Source organism: Zootoca vivipara, chromosome 5 (assembly GCF_965207765.1).
Source record: "Zootoca vivipara chromosome 5, rZooViv2.hap1.1, whole genome shotgun sequence".
NCBI lineage: Eukaryota > Metazoa > Chordata > Lepidosauria > Squamata > Lacertidae > Zootoca > Zootoca vivipara.
Genome location: NC_142588.1, coordinates 4,985,482 through 5,002,028, shown reverse-complemented (window position 1 = coordinate 5,002,028; position 16,547 = coordinate 4,985,482). Strand labels below are relative to the sequence as shown.

Below are 16,547 nucleotides of genomic sequence, written 5' to 3'. Positions count from 1 at the left end.
AAACTGACCCCCGTATATGCCGACACCCAGGGCCGTCTTAAGCACATCTGGCGCCCTGGCGCCATGGTGCGAAGATCCCTCCGCCCCCCCGCCCCCGTTTCTCAGCGCGGCTGTCTGGCGGGCACAGCAGTGCGGCGCCCCCCAGTCTGGCCGTAGGGCCAGCCCTGCCGACACCAAAAAACAAGGAATCGCAAGGTCCCCACAGCAGCAGCCAGACACAAATAACGCTCAGCACCTTTCCACCACTATCAGTACAGTGGTACCTCGGGTTACAGACCGTCGCTTCAGGTTACAGACTCCGCTAACCCAGAAATAGTACCTCGGGTTAAGAACTTTGCTTCAGGATGAGAACAGAAATTGCATGGCAGCGGTGTGGTGGCAGCGGGAGGCCCCATTAGCTAAAGTGGTACCTTGGGTTAAGAACAGTTTCAGGTTAAGAACGGATCTCCAGAACGAATTAAGTTCTTAACCCGAGGTACCACTGTACAATGAATGGGCTGGATCACTCGCTCCTCTGCCTGGCCTTTAGCTATTTATGTAGCGTGTTAAAATATTATTAGTTATCTGCTTCTCTGTCTGCTAACTACCTAGCTAAGCCACAAATTAAAATCCTTTGGCCCCCAATAAAATCAGGGCCAAGCCAAGACTCTGGGAGGGAGGGGCAGAAAGGGGGTGTTGATGTGTGCCAGAGGGCCAGGCCCACGTGGGGGATGGGGGGGCCTCTAGCTCCCACCAAGTGGTCCAACAGAATGGTGGAGAGGAAGGAGATCGAGGAAGAATGAAGGCTCGGAGCCCTCGACCCGGGATCAAGCATCGGCCAAAGCACAAACAAACGTAAATGGCACTCTAGCCTGCTGCTCAACCTCTTCACACACAAGCGCGCGCGCAAAAAGAGGTGCCGGGGGGGGTGGGGCAAACTGCCTTCAAACACAGGCAAGGGGGCCAAGATGAGCAAGTTGCCCAGACCTTCTGAAGCGCGCACAGACAACCACAAGGCCGGGACCTTAAGCTCAGGCACACAGGTGCAAGCAAGCCGGCCCAAGGAGAAGCGATGCGAGGAAGAAGTGGGCACACAAAGCAAGCCAATGCACCCGCACACTCGCGCGCACCGAGCATTGCAAGTTCCCCAGGACCCAATGCAGAGAGTCACCGCCAAGCAGCAAAAGACCCACGACCCCCAGGGACCCCAGGGGTGGGGCGGAGGACCCGCGAAGGAAGGGACCTCTGAATTCGTCCTCTTCAACCCCAGGACGACACGACACAAGCACAACCCAACCCGGCCGACACAACAACACAACGCCAGTCCGCACCAAGTTCGCGGGTCACTCAGGGTCATTCACCATCGCAGGAACTTCAGCCTGGACTCAACGCCGCTGCCTGAAGCCCGCTGCTCCTCGCGCCGCGTGGATGCTCAAAGCAGGAGGCAGAGGGGAGAGGCTGCGCAGGCAGGGAACTCCGGGCTGCTCGATCCAAAGGCTGCAAAAGAGGATCACCGCGCAGGATCCAATGATGAAGGGCAAGGATCCGGCGTGGCCCTGCGGCCGCGCCAAAATTAAATTTCCCACGGTCGCGCCCCCTACCGGCGCAGATTAACCTCCTGCCAGATGGGGTAGTCAACTCCCCGCGCCGGATCACTGCAGGGTCCCGGGCGCCTGGCCCACCGAAAAAGGGGAGCAGACTTTGGGGGAGCCCTTTCTCCTGCGTGGTTTGACCTACAACAGTTCCTCTTGGCGGGACGTATTTCCTATGCTGAGAAACTGCCACCCATCCCCCACCTTCCCTGCCAATTCTATACTGCACTAAGGGGCTTTGCCAGCATCTGCCAGCCCTCTCTGCAGCCGTTCTGGGGCACCTTTCTCAGCTGGTGGGCTGCTTCCTTGACACTGAGCAAGTCTGCCCAGTACCCATGCTGGCAAGGAACACAGTCCAAGATCTCTTGGTTTTAACATAATTACTTAATCTCAACACAGCAGCAGACACTTCTATCTTTCAGCGAGTACAAAGAGAAGAAATGTTGCTTTAAGACGAAATCAAAATGTTTTCTTATGCTGTGCCTTTACACATAGGAAAAAACGACATTCTTAGGACAGCTATTAATAGTTTGATTTTTTCCCCCGGGGAGAAATATTTAATAAGCTAAGTCCAGCTGACATCAACCATATTTAGACCTTAACTCTCACGAGGGGGAGGAAGCATAAAAGGAAGCACACACTCAACAATACTGCCCAAATTATGAACATTAAGTTGTAAGCAGCACCTGCCATTCAGATCTTTCTTCTGCCTTTTATACAAAGGAAGGGTGGAACACCTCCAGTCAACTATGTAATACTACTCAATTCAGCTGAAGCCTTGTCAATCTCCAGCTTTATTAATACGAATACTACATTTTCCATGGACATAGCATTGTAGGATTTCTTCATTTCTGTTTCATCTTTTTTTAAAAAATAATTTTTATTGATTTTTTGACATATAACAACAAAACATACATCACCCACACACCAACCCCAGCATTACCTAAAATAGAAAACAAAAAACTCAAAAACATTAACATATCTAAACATTAAAAAAACCATATATATATATATAGTTCAAAAACCATTCATCTTTTCTGACATTGTAGGTTGACCTCCTCAGCCCCCCTTACTGTGGTTCATCTTATACTCTCTTTGGCAATTTCATAATCATCAGCTGAACATTGTTTCTTTCTATCTTAAACATGTTTATACCTTTTAAATTTTACACCAAAATTCTATAATTATCCTTTTCATTATAGATTACATCTTTATCATCTATGACAACATCATAAGGAAGGTGGGGGGATGGCAGGGTCATCTAGTCCAACCGCCTGCAATGCAAGAATCTCAATTAAAGCATCCATGACAGGTGGCCATCCAACCTCTGCTTAAAAACTTCCAAGGAAGGAGATTCCTTTGGCATTTAATACAAATCTCCATGTCTCAACATAACGGAGAATAACTAGCTATACATATGGCAGAGGTTATACTCCACAGTTGCAATTTATTACAGGCTGCTTCACTTGGGGCAGAGATTTCTAAACCACAGGCTTAGTCTCTCAGGTTTGGGGTACTTTGGCCAGGGCAGTCTCGAGCAGGTCGGGCACCCTGGCGCTGAGGGGCGGAGATCGCTCCGGCGCCCCCGCCCTCGCAGGGCGCAGCATGGTTTCCGCGCTGCTTTGCCACGCAGCGCCCTGCTTCGCCGCGCAGCGCCCTGCCTGCCAGCCCGGCGCCCTGGCACACCGCACCACCGGGGCTCTACCTAGAGCCGGCCCTGACTTTAGCACATTCTCCCACCACTAGCAAAAAATTCAGGAAACTCTTGCAGAGTTACAGTTCCCAGCACCCTTAACAATTTGTGCTTTTAAATGTCTGGTGTTCTGTACTAGTAAACCCTCCAAGTGAATTCCCCATGATGGCTGGACTGCGCCTTGTATGCCTCCTTCTGGCAACTCCTGCAGCCAAGCTGGTGCCAGATGTTTTACTCTGCTTTCCTTTGGACGACATCAGCCAGGACAAGAGGGGGGTCTTGTCATCTGGGCAGCCCAGGACCTCCAGACACACTGGCCATGCTTGCGCCCCGGGGAGGTCACTTCAGTGCTGCTAACACAACAGTTTGCCCCCCCCCCAAGAGACAGACGGACTGTCTCGAGACAGACGGACATCAACAGCAACAATGTTTATAGACATCCTGGATTCTGCAAGTTATAAATCCATGAATGGTACCAAAAGTGGTTGAGTGCAAGTTGGATTGACTGCACTAAGCAACAAGGAAGGTGGAAGACGTATGAAAGACCAGGGAGAGAGGGAGATAAATAAAAAGATGAAGCAACTCAGAACTCCAGAACAACTCACTCTCTCCAAAAATGTAGCAGAGAGCTGGACAAGGTAGAAATTCTTCTAAATATTGCTAGGTATTAGATTTCTTTAACAGGTTACAACTGAGTGAAGAACAGCAAGCTAAGTATGAGATTGCATGACAGAGATTCCAGGCATATTGTTCTCCAAAATAAAATGGATGGATTACAATACTTTATCAACAGATCTTGGACTGGGTGTGTCTATACTACCCAATGACAGTATTGTAGTCAATGAGGTGACTCCAGGGCACAATTATTGCTAATTGAAAACGTTTGGGTGTATGGAAGATAACTGTCTGCCTGAGCCATGGCAAAACTGGCTGTTGTGTAATCAAATTTCATCTATCAAAGCAATTGCTGCTGCTGTGGGCAAGACTTTTAATCAGTCTCATTGCCTTTCGCTCCCATATCTGTCCTACGAACTGTGGTCACAATCAGACAGCTGGCACCAGTCGATGGAAGTGATGCAGAACAGACACCTCCCAAACAGCCCCCACCTGCTCCATGCAGAAATTGGGACGGTGCTTGTGCACATGCCGTACAAAGGAAAATATTGAGAATCCATTCTGGATCTTTCAATTGATTTTTTTGGGGGGGGGGACGACAGTAGAAGATAAATGGAGGGTTTCTTTGAGCACATTATTCCAGAATAACTGACTAATGGACAATGACATGTGGCAGTATGCAAAAAAAAAAAGCCAAACATTCCCCCCCCCCCGGCAACTGTAAACAGTTAGTGTGGAGAAAGGCCCATATTCTGTGGCAGTCCTGTGTTTTCCACACTTTTTTTCCATACTCAGTTTCAATTACATAAGATGGCTGTAAAGAAACTAATGTGAAGGTTGCAGGAATAAGTTCAGATGCTTTGCATTGAGCTAAGGAACCAATTTGTTCTTCTCTCCCAATTAGTCAAGATGGAGGAAATCTCATTTGCGGTGCTGTGGTATGAATTAGGAGAGCGAACCTGCTTCACAGCAAAAAATTAAAAAATAAAGCGCAACATGTCTTCATGGACCTGGAACGCAAGAATTCCACCAACATACTTTACTTGAGAACTCTGGCATAACTTCTTCTTGGAACTCAGACATTTGCTATTAAAGGCCCTTGACGTGCCCATCTAGTGTTTGTCCAGAAGCCCAGTTTGCTCTCTCTCTCTTTCACACTCTCTCACACACAGTTCATATCCCAATTTTTACTCTTATCTTCCCTCTCACCTCTGTCCTAAATGCTCCAACTTCTTTCTTTAAATATTTAATCAGGATCAACTATGCAAATGAGTTCCAGAGCAGCAGGAGTGGGGGAATCTCAACCACGTAAATCTGTTATAATAAAACAAAAGAGAATCCTGAAGCACCTTTCAAAGCCATGCTAATTAATGGCTAACCTACAGGTACATATATAGAGTCTGGGGCACTTTTCAATCAAACATATAGTATATTTAATGCTCATAAATTTAAAACAAAAGGAAAGCATTTTGGTTCTTTTGTTGCATGATTCACTAGCAAAGAGGTTGACTTGGCAATCTAACCCCTTGTGTGTATATCATCAGATGTGCCTTTATCTACTATGTTTATTCCGTACTCTTCTATCAAAAACAGTCAAAAGGCTGTAATAATACTGAAGATGAAGCACTCCCTGTTTGAACTGTAGCCAGAGACCAGGCCTGAATGTTCCTCCATAATGAGGAAATGGAGACCTAGCAATAAACCTTCTGTTCTCAGATTAGTGTAAATAACAAGTTTCCTACCCAGCTACAATTTGCCTCTCCTGATAAGAACATCAAAATGTTCCTGCTTACTCAGACCAGCTAGTCTAGCTTTTGGTTTTCAAATACTAGCCAGTCAAAAGTGCCTGGTCACTCACAAGCAGGACGCAACACAATCGGGTCCCTCTGTTTCTGAACCCCAGCAACCTGAAAGATTTACTGCCCCCATACATGGAGTTGTGTTTAACTATCCTGCACCATGCATTTGTCTGCCTATGTGGAAGTCATCTGAGAGAGAGGCTATCTCCACATCTCATAGTAGTAACCCTCTTCAAGTTAGTTGCAAAGTTGTACTCCTTGTGTTATTATTCCCCGTCTGATCATGATGAAGAAACGCAGTTTCACTGACTGTTCTCAGATCTTGCATGCAAAGCTTTTAACCTTCCAGAGAGCTTTCTCCAGCAGATGTGTGCCTCTTCCACAGTGCAAGAAAAGTCACTGAAGGCCACTCCCACCCTCCTGCCCAGAAGGGACGGCATCCCAAAGGCTACACAGCAGCTAGGCATCTCCCCCCTCTCCTCCTTTGTGAGCTTATTCCAGCTTCAAGCCTTCAGGTAAAGTCTCACCAAAGCAACCCTTTGCCAGCCGTCTTCAGAAAATAAAGGCTTACCTTCCAAAGCAATGAGTTCTCTTGAGAGGGGCACTTCTGGCAGGTGCCATAGGCTTTCGGAACAGACAGCAACTGTTTCTCTAAGTAGCCTCTTTGCCATTTCTCCAAAAAGGAAAAGGCTCCACTCCCAGATAGTGGAGCTGCCATCATTTCCAAGCCCCTTCTAGCCACACCTCTCCCTTTCTTTTTCTTTCCAGCTCAAGTCCTGCTTGCCAGAAAAAATAAATAATACAAGCTGGCCGCTAAGCTCACAGTTGTTATTGTTATGTGCTTTGTAGGGGGCGAGGCACCAGCATCTCGTACGCCTATGAAAGCAGCACAGAGAGTTTTCCACTACTCACCACCAATGCTTTCAGCTCATCAGTCCAGCAGTTGATAAATTCATCAGCAAATCCCGATGAGTGGGTTTTGTTGAGAGCGAGTCCCTGCAATTAAATGCTTTAAAGCCTCTCGCAATGTTTACAGACATTTACTAGAACATTGTAATATGACACTCAGTTGTCGGCATTCCAAACAAAATCACCAGTCTTTCCTACCTCAGTTCCTTGCAGATTAAGAGGGCCACTGAAGGCAAAGAAATCTTCATGAGAAATGGTGAACCTGGAAGCTAAGCCTGTTCTCTCAGCAGAAAAATATCAAAGGGCTGCAAATTAGAAGCAGAGTTATCAGAAAAGGCTTGGAGTCTTGGTTATCCCTCCTCACCTGACACACTCCAGTGCTCTCAGGAATCCCTGCCAGGTAACATGTTAATTGGGTCTGTTTACAGTAAACGGGTTAATTAGGAGCAGGGCTTTTTTTTCCAGCTGGAGCTCAGCTCCAGCACCTCTCAGGTGTGTGCCATTGCCATTCTAAGAGAGCAAGGAAGAAGTTCATGGTGGGCTCCAGCACCTCTTCTTTCTAGAGAAAATAGCACTGATCAGGACTATTTATAGAGATAGCTACTTTAAAGGTCTTATCTGCCTTTGAAGTGGGGAGGTTAGTGCTGAGAGAGAAAGGTAATTTCTGCACAACACCTCTCACAATATGGCTAATAATGCAGTCCAATTATCACCAAGTAATTAATAGTACCTCTTAGTGTTTATGTTGCATATTTCAAGGGTTCAAAATGCTTCACATACTTAGGAATCCTGACAACAGCCCTGAAAGGCAGAGCAGTATTCTCATATTGAAAATTGGGGTTGTGGTCAAGTGAGAATTGCCTAAGACCACCTCATGACCACCTTTAAAGCCCTAGATGGCTTCAGCCCTGTATAAAGGTAAAGGTAAAGGGGCCCCTGACCATCAGGTCCAGTCGTGTCCGACTCTGGGGTTGCGGCGCTCATCTCGCTCTATAGGCCGAGGGAGCCGGTGTTTGTCCTCAGACAGCTTCTGGATCATGTGGCCAGCATGACAAAGCTGCTTCTGGCGAACCAGAGCAGCGCACGGAAACGCTGTTTACCTTCCCGCTGTAGTGGTACTTATTTATCTACTTGCACTTTGATGTGCTTTCGAACTGCTAGGTTGGCAGGAGCTGGGACCGAGCAATGGGAGCTCACCTCGTTGCAGGGATTCAAACCGCCGACCTTCTGATCAGCAAGCCCTAGACTCTGTGGTTTAACCCACAGCGCCACCTGGGTCCCTTCAGCCCTGTATACCTGAAGGAATATCTCCACTGGGGCCTTCTGGTGGTTCTCTCATTGTGAGAAGTGAAGCCACAGAGAACCAGGCAAAGGGCATGCCAGAAGGGCCATGGCCCCGGGCGTGGATTTTCGAGGGGCATCTCCACACATGGCCCAGCTCGGTGCTCCTCACCTGGTGTCAGTGGAACCAATGGAGCAGCAGGCCAGGCCACTCTGTGTGCACACTGGTGTGGGTGTGCCTGCTTCATGCTTGCCAAGTCCCCTCAGCTAGCTGGGCTCTCCCCTGCGCAGATGGCTGGTGGGAGGGGGGGCGAAGGGGATGCAGCAGCCATGCGCCCTTCAATCCCAGCCTCGCCGTTGGTGGCAAGGAGTGTGTCAGGGACTGGGCAGAGGAGGAATGATGGAGACTGCCTTCCCAGCTTGATCCTTCCAGGGAGGAGGAAGAGGAAGACAGAATTACAACAGCGGTTTGAGGGAGGTGACAGCTCAGAGGAAGATGAGGGGGAAAGTTGGGAAATAATGGCAGAGGAGGAGCAGGCAGAGCCGGAGCAGCAGCTGGCTGACACATAGTGGCGGAGGAACCCTCTCTGGCACCCAGGTTGGGGCAGCCCACATGGAGTGTGCTTGTGCGGCATCCCACACGTGCGCACTCCAAACGGAATGCCACACATGCGCAGTCCATACGGGATGCTGCACATACACAGTCTGTACGGGATGCCACACATGCGCAGTCCATATGGGATGCCGCTCACGGCAGCCTGTACGGCCGCCGCGTGTGAGCAGCATCCTGTACAGAGTGTGCATGTGTGGCATCTTGTATGGACTGCGCACGTGCGGCAGCCCGTACGGACAGTGTATGAGAGCGGCAGCCTGTACAGATGCTGCACGAGCGGCGCCCATATGGACTATGTGTGCCCTCGGCCGCTCTAAAGCTGGGGGGAGGCAGGGGCCATCTTGTCACACATACCCAGAGTGGCACCCGGGGTGGACCGCCCCCTCCGGCCCCCACTTCGTACGCCCCTGCTGACACATTGTCACTAGAAAGCATTCCAGACCCTCCATCTCCCAGAACCCGGCGAGCCTTAAAAGTAGAAGAGCAAAGAGCTCAAAGACAGAGGGCGCTTAGCAGCACCTGTAGATGATGATGACGAATGAGGAATTGGGAGAGATGTGGGCTAGAGATTCACTCAGGACAACGCCCTTATCCAAGAGGCTGTGTTCCAAAGCCTCTCTCTGTAAGTATTGAAGAAAAAGCAGACGGTAAGAAACTTTCTTTGCCTTTGTACACTCCAGGGCAACTGGCCATGGGAGTTGCTTACAGATAGGCTGTGGGGCTGTTGTGCCCTTCTCGTGCCACCCTCCCTGGATCTGAGTCTTGCAAGGCCGCTTGGGGAGGGTGGTGTGGGGACATAGCAGCCATGCACCCTTTAATCCCAGCCCCACATGAGGTGGTGGTGTTCCAGTGGTGGCTACGGTCAGCAAAGATTCACAGTGTACCAAGTATGTTTGCCTTGCTAGCTCAAATTGTTTGCCAATCTTTGCTGACGAAGAATAGTTGAAACAGGGCCTTGTCCTGATTTTTACTGGAATTTACCTTTATTTGCCTTCAATATTGGGATTGATTCCTATTTAAACTCCACATCACATCAATAAAACCTAGTGAAGATTTATTTGAAACCCATCTTCTTTTGGCCTGAGTTCTTGCAATTTATCATTTATTTCTGTCCCAGCTCCTGCCAACCTAGCAGTTCGCAAGCACGTCAAAGTGCAAGTAGATAAATGGGTACTGCTACAGTGGGAAGGTAAACGGCATTTCCATGCGCTGCTCTGGTTCGCCAGAAGCGGCTTACTCATGCTGGCCACATGACCCAGAAGCTGTACGCCGGCTCCCTCGACCAGTAAAGCGAGATGAGCTTTACCCAGAGTCGTCCGCAACTGGACCTAACAGTCAAGGGTCTCTTTACCTTTAAGTGTGTTGTAAACTGCTGGCACTTCACCAAGAGCTCTCCACAAACACTCCCCGCCACCAAACAAGGTAAGCATGCATGCCCTTGTTCTAAGGAGAGTTGCTGCAGAAGATCCTCAGCTGAATTCTGAGGATTCCACTGTTCCACTGTTTGGCAGTGGAATTTGCTACCAAGGAGTGTGGTGGAGTCTCCTTCTTTGGAGGTCTTTACGCAGAGGCTTGACAGGCATTTGTCAAGAATGCTTTGATGGTGTTTCCTGCTCGGCAGGGGGTTGGACTGGATGGCCCTTGTGGTCTCTTCCAACTCTATGATTCTATGATTGCAGTGGCAAAGGCTTCCCTTTGATGAACCAGTCTTGCTCCTCATTCTCTGTATACCCAGAAATCTCAAAGAACCTAGGAAGGGAGGCTCTGGGGTGAACCAATGGGCCAATTTGTTCCCTGTCATAAGCATGGTTCATCAGAATGGCTCCTCACTTTCCCCCAGGCTCTTCAGGGGCTGCAACAGCGGGTGTTTGCCTGCCATTCTCAATATCCGCCCCTGGGACACTTGTCTTGTTCTCAATCAGCAGAGTCCTTTTAAGTTTGTGGGCTCTTCATAGTGAAACCAGCTGTTCTAACCACTATGGAAAGAGTTGCTTTATTTGTTGGTGGCCCTTTAAGTTCTCCATTAAAGTATTCTATCATTGCCTGCACCCTTGCTTTAAAAATCCAGTGGGCACAGTTTGAAACAGAAGTGAAAATGTAGGAAGCAGTCTTGTTTTCAACAGTGCATTCCTCCCAAGCCGTGTAAGCTGAAATTTATCCCGCCTCGATAAATTTCGTCTCACTGTTTGCAATAAAAGACTTGAGGTTTTTCTTACGCATTCTTTCCTTTGGGATAACGACACCTAGATATTTAAAACTATAAAATTTCAAACTGCCAATTTCAGATGGCATAACTTTTGTAGTCTGCTTTGTTCCTTGGGGGGGGGGGTGTAGATACACATGAGTTCATGAGTTATCTCTAAGCCAGCAACTTTCTGGAATTTATTCAAAGCTGGAATTTGGAATTGAGAGTGAAGTGATGTGAGCTAGAGAGAAAAGGAGCAAGCTGCGGAGAGAGAGAGAGCAGCATCTGAGAACCATGTTTGGATTCTGTTTGAATCCAAAGCTGTGACTATGAGAGAAACAAGACCCTTTTAGGGAACTAGCCTAGTCCCTCTAGTCCACTGATCACAAACCACTGCTAAGCACAACACCAAGCTTTTACATCAGATCTGATGTCAAAAGGCAGTTCTTGCTGAAATATCCAGTTAATGTCTAGCACTTGCATGCATGAACCCTGAGCTCAAGTTTTCAGTGTGGGAGACTTCCGGTTCACTGCGGAGGCAATGGCAGTGAGCTCCGTGTTGTCCACTTAAGGGACGACACGGTTCAAGCTGTAAGGGCATTTGGGGGTGTGTGTGCCAGGGCTAGGCGCCCCCTGGAAAAAAACCCACGGGTAAGTGGGGGGTCTAAAGGGTCCATCGGAGCATCGGAGAACTCGCCCAACCCCGATTTACCCTTCGCTGTTTACGAAGGGGAAAGGGGAAGAGGCTAGAGTCCGCTCACGGCTTCAACGTACCCTGCAGCTGAAGCCACATACTGTCACCGTAAGCAGTGGACTTTCCAATTAGAGGTAAAGACCAAATTAAGCCTATAAAAAAGAATTTTGTTCTGAGTTTACTGATTTGGCAAAACGGAAGCAAAAAAGGAAGTCAGCTTCCGTTTTCTGCAGACAGGCTCTGCAAGGGAACTTTTTGTGAATGGGAGCAGAGCACCGTGTAGCAGCTAATGGAAACTATTTAACAATTTTGAAATATAAGAGATTTTGCTTCTTCTGGTTACATATTGGATAAAATTATATGCGGTTGTTCTTCAATAGTGCAACATTGAAATACAAGTTGACAGCTGAGCAGAGATACAATCTGACAGACCGAGTGATATCTGGCAGGCTTGGAAATACAGGAATTAAAACCTTAAACCCTGGAATTTGGAGGCACAAACCAAAGCTTGCAGGACAATTCTCTACCTTCATTGGGGGAGGAATCTCCCAGGAAGGGAAGAGACCCTGAACAGCTGGAGTTGAAGTTGGATTAAAAGTGCTATTGAAGACCAGGAATTTTATTGCAATATTATCTGCCAGCAAGCAACTTTTCAACAGTCTCTGACGTCTTTGGAAGCATATCTCTTGAAATTTCCAATTTGGATTAAAGGTAAAGGTACCCCTGACCGTTAGGTCCAGTCGTGGATGACTCTGGGGTTGCAGCACTCATCTTGCTCTATAGGCCGAGGGAGCCAGCATTTGTCCGCAGACAGCTTCCAGAGCAGTGCACGGAAATGTTGTTTACCTTCCCACCAGAGTGGTACCTATTTATCTACTTGCACTTTGACATGCTTTCAAACTGCTAGGTGGGCAGGAGCTGGGACCGAACAATGGGAGCTCAACCCGTCACGGGGATTCGAACCGCTGACCTTCTGATCGGAAAGCTCTGGGCAATCCTGGATTACAATTGGATTACAATTAGAAGTTCCAGATTAATTCTCATTCGCTGCCACTGTTTGAGAAAGGAAAAGAACTGCAGAAGAGAAGTATATTTTGATTGGTGTATTTGCATGGATTTTGCCCACTTTTTGGTGGTACTTTATTGGTGAATTGTTTTGAGCAATAAGGTGTGCTTTCTGTGGAAGGGGGGATCTGGTGGTACAAATTAAATAGCTAAACAACTCTTGGGGGAAAGGGGGATTGTGATAAATTAATATTGGCTACCTTTATTTTTTTACTGGTATTTTTGTCTTTTTATTTTCTTTCTTTTTGGTTTCTGTCTCTTCTCTGTCAAGCAGCAAGAGGGCCTAAAAGTAGTGAAGACAAACTTTTATGGGTTGTTTGGGAACGGGATATTACTTTCACTTTTGAATACAGTGGGAAACGCAGGTGTGACCTTGAATAGAGCATAACAAAGATCCTTGAGTGTGAAAAAACTCTTAGCTAAATATGGAAAAAGTAAACGGAATATGGGAGCTGTAACCAGAAAAGCCTCTATTGAGAGGAGATGTGGAAGCGTACAAGAGGAGGCACCAACAGAAAAAATGGGGAAAGAAGATTTTACTGACTTCCTCACAAAGCAATATATTGATTTTAGGAGAGAGATGGCCCAGTCAATGAAAAGCCTGACACAACAGGTGCACTCAGACTTAGAAAAAACTACCAACTTATTGACAGAACAGTTTGGGAAGTTGGGTGACAAGGTTAATAATTTAGAAACAAAAGTTGATAGGTTGGGGGGGGGGAAATACTGAGGATCTGGGCCAACTGAAAGAGGATCATTACATTTTTGGCTTTCACCGCTTCATCTGGCCATATTTCATTAAGCACAGGGACGCACTGTTCTGAGATAATTGGAGCCATGCGCTTTGTTTCCTTAATTATGATGTTATCATCTATGAAAAACAATTTAAACTGTTACCATCTATGCACTACAATTAGCAGCCTAAGGCTGCAATCCTAAACATACAGGCTCCCCAGACAATTCCCAAATGCCTGTGCAGAGGAAAAGTAAATCCCACCAAACTCATTGGTGCTTCCTCCTGAGTAGACATGGATAAGATCAGCCTGTACAAAGAAAACCTGTAATTGCCTATCCCCTAATAGTCAGTGTTGCTGAGAGGTGCAGAGTTCTTGTTCTTTTCTTTTCTTTTCTTTAGACAAATCTCTCATGGCCACAGCTTGGTTGTCATGAAAAGTGTCTGGCTGCAGATTTCAAAAGGTTTCGCATGGGACATGGTACTATTGTGAATTTTTAAGTGTGCTGTCCATCAAGGCATCTCTGTCTCATTCATCATCCATAATCTTCCTGTGCATCTAGGCCTGTCTTTTATCATCATTAACTTCGTTAAGCCTTGGGTGATAGTGTCCTTTCACTGGAAATGAGACAACCTCAGCCTTTGTTGGTTAATGCACCCCATTTCACAGCTCCAATCCTATATTTATACTTTCTCATCATGGCTACTGACCCAGCAGGCTGTTCTTATGTTCTTTTTGACACAGAGCAGTCATCTGTCACCGCTCTAAATCTTTCCACAGTTCTTAAGATTCACAGCATTTCCTTTACAAATGCATGTGGAATCTGCATGCACCACAATGTCTGATCTGCTTTCTGTTGATTTGCCACTGTTTAGGGACCCAGGTGGCGCTGTGGGTTAAACCACTGGGCCTAGGGCTTGCTGATCAGAAGGTCGGCGGTTCGAATCCCTGTGACGGGGTGAGCTCCTGTTGCTTGGTCCCAGCTCCTGCCAACCTAGCAGTTCGAAAGCACATCAAAATGCAAGTAGATAAATAGGAACCGCTATAGCGGGAAGGTAAACAGTGTTTCCATGTGCTGCTCTGGTTTGCCAGAAGCGGCTTTGCCAGACCGGCTCCCTCGGCCAATAATGCGAGATGAGCGCGCAACCCAGAGTCGGTCACGACTGGACCTAATGGTCAGGGGTCCCTTTACCTTTAGCATCAGCACGGATAAAAGATCACTGCAACATGCTTCATGTGTCAGCCGAATAAGTGGATGATTACACAATTATCCATCATACTGTCATGGCCCTAGCAGCCAAGTGACAGGAGGATAACTAGGATGAGGGAATCAGCCTCTGGAGAACAGCACCAGACTTCAGAGGCTGAGGCTGGTCAGGAGCCTGCAGAACTTGAGGATGATGCCCCAGCCAGCCAGTTCCCTCACGGATGCCTTCTCATGCCCCTGATTTGCTGGAGGAGACAAGTCCCTCCAGGACTACTGCAAGGATTGTGCGAAGCAGGAGGCCATGGAAAGATGAAGAAGTTCGTTTGCAGGCCAAGGGTTGGCCTCTTAAGATCTTCTTTCTTTGGGCAAGGGGGATGAAGTAGGGGAGGACGGGGTGGAAGAAGAGCTTGGAGTGCAGCGACTGAGGAAGGAGCAGAAAGTGAGCTGAGCTTGGGAGACACTCTGTAGGTTTTGTGGCTTTGTCTTTTGGGGCTGTGTGTTAGTAAGTTTGTGTGCTTATTTGTTTTCTTACTTGTTTGTGTGCTTGTGCTGGTTTTCTAGGGCTGCTGCCTCTTGGATTTGGGTGACTGTCCAGGCTTGTGTGGGTGTTTGTTTCTGGCTGTGACCTTGTTTGTTTCTGGCTGTGACCTTTCACCTAGAAGTGTGAGACAGGAGGGTCAGGTGATTAGCTGTGGGCGGAGCTAGTCAGAGCTTGGAGTGCAGCGACTGAGGAAGGAGCAGAAAGTGAGCTGAGCTTGGGAGACACTCTGTAGGTTTTGTGGCTTTGTCTTTTGGGGCTGTGTGTTAGTAAGTTTGTGTGCTTATTTGTTTTCTTACTTGTTTGTGTGCTTGTGCTGGTTTTCTAGGGCTGCTGCCTCTTGGATTTGGGTGACTGTCCAGGCTTGTGTGGGTGTTTGTTTCTGGCTGTGACCTTGTTTGTTTCTGGCTGTGACCTTTCACCTAGAAGTGTGAGTCAGGAGGGTCAGGTGATTAGCTGTGGGCGGAGCTAGTCAGAGCTTGGAGTGCAGCGACTGAGGAAGGAGCAGAAAGTGAGCTGAGCTTGGGAGACACTCTGTAGGTTTTGTGGCTTTGTCTTTTGGGGCTGTGTGTTAGTAAGTTTGTGTGCTTATTTGTTTTCTTACTTGTTTGTGTGCTTGTGCTGGTTTTCTAGGGCTGCTGCCTCTTGGATTTGGGTGACTGTCCAGGCTTGTGTGGGTGTTTGTTTCTGGCTGTGACCTTGTTTGTTTCTGGCTGTGACCTTTCACCTAGAAGTGTGAGACAGGAGGGTCAGGTGATTAGCTGTGGGCGGAGCTAGTCAGAGCTTGGAGTGCAGCGACTGAGGAAGGAGCAGAAAGTGAGCTGAGCTTGGGAGACACTCTGTAGGTTTTGTGGCTTTGTCTTTTGGGGCTGTGTGTTAGTAAGTTTGTGTGCTTATTTGTTTTCTTACTTGTTTGTGTGCTTGTGCTGGTTTTCTAGGGCTGCTGCCTCTTGGATTTGGGTGACTGTCCAGGCTTGTGTGGGTGTTTGTTTCTGGCTGTGACCTTGTTTGTTTCTGGCTGTGACCTTTCACCTAGAAGTGTGAGTCAGGAGGGTCAGGTGATTAGCTGTGGGCGGAGCTAGTCAGAGCTTGGAGTGCAGCGACTGAGGAAGAAGCAGAAAGTGAGCTGAGCTTGGGAGACACTCTGTAGGTTTTGTGGCTTTGTCTTTTGGGGCTGTGTGTTAGTAAGTTTGTGTGCTTATTTGTTTTCTTACTTGTTTGTGTGCTTGTGCTGGTTTTCTAGGGCTGCTGCCTCTTGGATTTGGGTGACTGTCCAGGCTTGTGTGGGTGTTTGTTTCTGGCTGTGACCTTGTTTGTTTCTGGCTGTGACCTTTCACCTAGAAGTGTGAGACAGGAGGGTCAGGTGATTAGCTGTGGGCGGAGCTAGTCAGAGCTTGGAGTGCAGCGACTGAGGAAGGAGCAGAAAGTGAGCTGAGCTTGGGAGACACTCTGTAGGTTTTGTGGCTTTGTCTTTTGGGGCTGTGTGTTAGTAAGTTTGTGTGCTTATTTGTTTTCTTACTTGTTTGTGTGCTTGTGCTGGTTTTCTAGGGCTGCTGCCTCTTGGATTTGGGTGACTGTCCAGGCTTGTGTGGGTGTTTGTTTCTGGCTGTGACCTTGTTTGTTTCTGGCTGTGACCTTTCACC

General features: G+C 47.8%; 1 protein-coding gene across 10 annotated transcripts in view; it reads right to left on the bottom strand.

The window, feature by feature from the left end:
* A4GALT (alpha 1,4-galactosyltransferase (P1PK blood group)) overlaps positions 1 to 7,234 on the bottom strand; it is a 39,096-nt gene extending 31,862 nt beyond the window's left edge. The window contains exons 1-4 of one of the 10 annotated variants that reach the window (XR_015950110.1): positions 6,786 to 7,234; positions 6,591 to 6,674; positions 6,250 to 6,454; positions 5,089 to 5,193 (exon numbers count right to left, since the gene is read on the bottom strand). The gene's annotated coding sequence lies outside the window, so the exon portion shown is untranslated. Of the gene's footprint in view, positions 1 to 1,310; positions 1,462 to 5,088; positions 5,194 to 6,249; positions 6,540 to 6,590; positions 6,675 to 6,785 lie in introns of those variants that run through there. The other 9 variants (XR_015950108.1, XR_015950109.1, XM_088669980.1 and 6 more) reach the window with 9 other exon arrangements.
* Between the last annotated feature and the right edge of the window lie 9,313 nt (positions 7,235 to 16,547).